Source organism: Tigriopus californicus, chromosome 6 (assembly GCF_007210705.1).
Source record: "Tigriopus californicus strain San Diego chromosome 6, Tcal_SD_v2.1, whole genome shotgun sequence".
NCBI lineage: Eukaryota > Metazoa > Arthropoda > Copepoda > Harpacticoida > Harpacticidae > Tigriopus > Tigriopus californicus.
Window position 1 is genome coordinate 4,555,639 of NC_081445.1, and position 5,550 is coordinate 4,561,188.

A 5,550-nucleotide genomic window follows, 5' to 3' on the forward strand; every position below is an offset into this window, starting at 1 on the left:
CGAAGGAGAAAGAAACATGTACTCCTCCTAGCGTAGTAGTAGTAGTGCTTTTATCATCATCATGGGCATGCCTGAAGCTCAATGGAGAAATTTTGAGCGATACTGCACGCCAGGGCCTATCGACCCGATCCCTACCTGAATATAACGATGGGCTCTATTTTTGTTGGTCTCTGGGTGATATAATGAGCTCGCCTCTTTTGACGCGAATTACATAAGATAATTTTCGAGGGGTTATGAGGAGTCCTTTTCAGTCTTCAGTGGTCTTTGACATGCTCACTGCACTTCACCAGGTTTCACGTTGGGGGGGGTTTGTTTTGATATTCAAACTGGCCAATGCACAAGACAGCCAGAAACCGGTAACCGTCTCCCAACGATGTTGAGTCAAGAATATTATAACCAGAGACGCCTTTGGTAGTTCGTTTTTTTTTCCTTCTCGTTCGTGAACGACGACGTCGTGGGCGACGAACCGACGATCGCGGCGACCTCTCTGGATCGGATCGCCTTCAAAGCACGTGGGCACTTGGATTTGAACCGACGACTTGACGAGATCAAGAAGAAGGCCAGCCCGAGAATGAACCGAACGAGCACTCACTCGCTCGTCCTCGTCGTCCTCAGGCCTTGTTGAGTTGTTGATAGTCTTTCTTTCCCTCTGGCGGCTCTGGATTCGGCAACCGGGATACACGGACGATCTCGGATTCTCGGTGACCAAGGTGTCCCTGGTTAGCAGCTCCGGCTTTGGTATCATCATTGTCATCATCATCATCATCATCCTAATCCTCATCCTGGAAGAACCTGGCTGGAAGATCAAAGCCGGCATACATATACATTCATGCAGGGACGAATGACTGCATGACTCATGATCGTTTCCAGAGAGAAAGAGGCGGAGGGAGGTAGTGTTTTCGGAGGAATTGGTAGCTGGCATCATCCAACAAAAGCATTGTGAAAAGATGATCGGGGAGATATATCAGCGACATTGAATTCTTAAATTTTAAAACCAACTTTATTGACTTGGGTAGGGCAAACGGCTATAACATCTTATTGGGGCTCCATCTACGCCCAAAAGTCTTTTGGCAGGAAAAAATCCAAATATTTGGTACCCCTTCATTTGGTATTATTTTGAATATTACACATGTTGATGGGCTTAAGTCTTTGGATTGAATTGGACACTCTTTGGACTTTGTCACATCTTGTTCCTGATTTTGTGCAGAAACTGGTTCTTCATCATCTCTGATCCAATCTATTGACACAGCTTACTTAAGTACAGCTTAACAGTTTTACATCGGAGCCCCCGATTCAGTCAAGCAAGCATGTCTGTACAAGTTAATACAATTTCAGTAGGTGCTGTAAAGGTTAAGCCTTTCTATGGGAGATTGTGAACTTGGTAACGGACCACTTCAGGAGTATCATAATGAGCGACATGTAAGGAGAACTGACCTAACCGCAGGTAGTCTCCCATTGATCTCTTTCATAATTTAAGAGGTTCAAATCCCCTTGAATCCATGTTGTGTTTGGGAAGCTAGGGTCGGCGTGAGCACCACTTGGTCATCATAGGCATCAATCGCATCATCCTCATACTACACTTCCAACTCGACGGGAAGCAGCATGTCTGTGGGTGAGGTCTGCGTCTGAGGTAGGCCTAAGAGGAGAATCAAACCAGGGACCTCTCTCATTCTAGGAAGCAACACCAACCACCGCACCAGGTGTACTCCCTTAAAGGAATGCTTAGGCCAGCGGGATTCGACCCCACGCTATTTGAGGAATAGCTTTTTGTTATATTGACATGCCTTTTAGGCCGCTCGGCTGCATTATTTCCCGCGTTGTTAGTCTGCTTTTAGTGCAAGAGTTGAAGAGCTGTCAAATTTTACGTTCAGAAGGTATCAATGCCATACGCTTTTGGGCAATTGTAACTTAAAAAGCAGGAGGCATTTTTGAAACATGATGTTGCTTTTATTGTGTGGAGCAGTGACGGAATCAAATTGCCAAATTAGTCAAGGGAAATTGCAAAAGTGGCGTTGCTACAAAGATAGGAAATAAAAGGCCTCCGTCGGATCTTAGCATAATGCAACAAGTAGGGCTGTCAAGATCACATTTCTTCAGCTTTGAAAATCAAGTTGTTTCAGCACATGGTTGAATTGTCATGTAGATGACTTATCAACTCAATGCAGTTGATGCTTTACTTAACCACCAACCCCTTACAAAGTTCTGCAACAAAACCATTCAAAATTCACCATGACATAAACTGTTTTTGTTCAAAGCAACTACGGAGGATTGCTTTTGCAATCCAGCGCACTTCCCCATTTATGGTTTGGGTTCCAGCATAGGTAGGTGATAAATCTGACGTGCTATAATGGTTCAGTATTTTAGAGTTTTTAAGAAGAAGTTCTGTACACATTTTTCTCATGTTTTTTGCACTTTTGATTACTCTATGCTCTTTCATAAATTTGGTCAAGATTTTATTTAAAAAGTGAACAACCAAAATATCTGCATTTTTCTTTGCATCTTTTGCCCTTTTTTTCACATTATTGTGTGCATTTTCGCCAAGTTTAATTGCATTTTTCTTATTACCCCTAATGACGACCATCAGCATGTGCTCAGACAGAGAATGAACCAAATTAAAGGTAATGTGTTACTTTCACTCATAAATAGAATAGTCACCAAGCAAAAATATAAGGGAAAGTGGCATTATCTTTGCATTATTTAAGGACGTCGGCTTTGCCTTTTGTTTAACAACAAGAACAACAACAGCAGCAACAAGAAGGAGGTGAAAAGCAACTGCAGAGGTTCGTTGTGTTCACTCAGGTGTTAGTTCCAAGCTTGGAGCTTTATTAGTTTATGCATTTTCTTTCCAAAAAAATCCGTAAAAACAGTCAGAAATGATGATCAGTTTTTTGCAATTTTTGTAATTTACCATAGGACATTTACATTGCTAGGAAGGTCACCGATCAATGGATTTCGCTCAATTGTAACGTCAACCAGAAGTTGTAAAGCAAAACTCGAATCGCAGAACTTAAATACGTTGCCTATTTTTGGACTGAATTTTCATCGCTGGATCAAGAGACAAAAAATGCAGTTTTGGAAACATCTCCATTCACTAAGAACAAATTGGGGAAAACAAATCACGTTTAGTTTTTGTTCAGTTTTAAACGTGGTGTTTTTTTGCTTTCAAGTGATCATGATTGATACGCTATTAATGGCAGAACATTCGACGAACCCTGTACCTACCAGAACTACAAGCATTTATCTCCAAGTGTTTTTTTTCTGACTTTTCAACCATGTAGGCCGAAACACTAGAAACACTTGATCTAGGTTGGCATCTGAACATATTTGAAAACGCCTATGCTAAATGTTTCATTCTTCTTTTTTTCAAGTCCTTCTAAACGAGTTCCAAGATTCTTTCGGAACCGTATTTTGAATCTCCTTGCCAGAATGAATGAAGGTGATTCATATGGTTCGTTGCCAAGATCAAGATGTTTCTCCAATCCACCAACAGATCATGGATTTAAGGGGCAAAGCGTCTGGATATACAAACCCATAACATTCGTAGAGATACAACTTGGACACTTGAAGCCGAGTTTCAAAGATGCCTGTTAAAGGAAAGATAATCCTACTTATGAGGTATATGCCATTAGACAAGATATAATTTTACCAAATCAGTTATGAAGTATCTATGAATCTCGGTGTCAAACTCTCAAATATGACCTAAAAATGGCGCAGGAAGGAAGAGAGTCTTGTGACCTACCAAAGCACGCCAAGCCGACTTTGATGGGATTGTTTTCGATTCATGAACAACGAAGCTTGAACTGATTGATGACGTCGAAAAACTGTAGCCCAATGTGAGTCACTCTCACTCATTAATACTGAAGACGTCGTTGGCAATACGAGCATTTCTGTTGGTCTGAATCACGTTTAAACAAGTCCCTGACTTGTTTAAACGTCTCCTCGTTCATCAATTTGTGGACATCCGATGGATCAATTGAGAAGAAAGTTCTCCATTCTTGAACATGAGACGTTATGAAAGTCCGAGAAGTAAGACTTACAGCTGATGTGAAATGCCACAAAAACAAAAGAAAAATAGATCTACATTTTTGCCGTCTCCACAGTTCATGATTTTCTTTAACTAATTGTCAAGTTTTTTTTTTAAAGACAGAAGTCTCAACTTTAAGCATTTTCTGATATTTATTGGCTGCGGAACTTGTTGAGCGTCACCACGCAGCCTCTCCAATGTCCATTAGTTCCTTTCTTGAGGCGAAGGGCTGTTTTCAGAACAGAGATCAATGGTTACAAAGCTGTCGCCATCGCCAAAACCTTGAATACTGGTCGTCACGGAAGCCGATCCGGCCTGTGATGATGGAGAAGGCGTGTTCCGATTCAGACATCCCCGACAGCACTCCCGTTGGGCGTGGCGAAAATAGATAAACAAGAGAAAGCCAATCAAAAATGTCTGAAAAAGTAGATTATGAATGAGTGAGCGTCAAAATGATATGTAATGATTTTCAGCAAATGACTTGATTCATATTGTGCTCTCCGGTTGACATTTGTTACAAACAAGTAGTTATAATCAGGGCGGTCCAAAACATGCAAATGCACATTTGTTCTCTTTTTTGCCATCTTTTTGCACTTCCTTGCATTTTTCGCCAATTCAGCTCAAAGGGTAGATATACGTAGAGCTTTTTGAAATCGATTTTCCGATTCTTTCTTTCCTTTAAATAAACGAGAGTGTTGAAAAGAATAGGAACCAATTTGTCCTTGTTTCAGATTAGGTCTCTGCAGCTTTTTGCAAATAAACTGCTACTAAGACTTTGCCTTATTCCAATACATGGCCAAAGTATTAAGTAAAAGGGAAATTACTTCTTGACCCAACATGGCTTAAGCATTTCATAGGCACCTATGCCTTGCTATGTTCTTGAGGAAAGTCACACAAATTTCTCCGTTTGACGTGATCCAGTACCATTACAAAAGTTGCTTTTGTTCCAGGTTGCTGAATACACACTTTAAGCTTTTTAGATCCGGCTTCATTGGGTATGAAGTTAGGCTTGTTATAATCTTTTGGCTGAGTTGAGTGCCAGTAGAGAAAACTTATGTGCTCTTCCTCAATATCCTTTTGCATTTTTGCATACAGTGATTTTTTGCACTTTCGCCATTTTGCCTATGATGCTGCCATAAAATGCAAGCAAAGCTGAAATACAGCTAAAATTATCTGCATTTTTAGCACATTTGTGCATTCTTCTTTGCGTTTTTTCACGTCTTGTTCCATTTTGAATCGCATTTTCGTCAATTTAAATTGCATTATTTGGACAGCCCTGGATATAACATCAGTTTTCAATTAGATTTGGCAGTTCAAATGCTTACAGTGGATATTTTCCAAGACAGAGAGTATAGTTCTAGTGCGTGGCTCGGCTCATAGGGCAAAAAACCGGTTAAAAAGTATCTCTTTACTGTGTTCACTTGAGCGGTGCCAATTTAGTTAATGGTTAAAAATGATATGCTTCAATTAGGTTTACTTTGATACAGTGATTGGAAAAATCGAGATTGATCGAATTTCTGCCACTT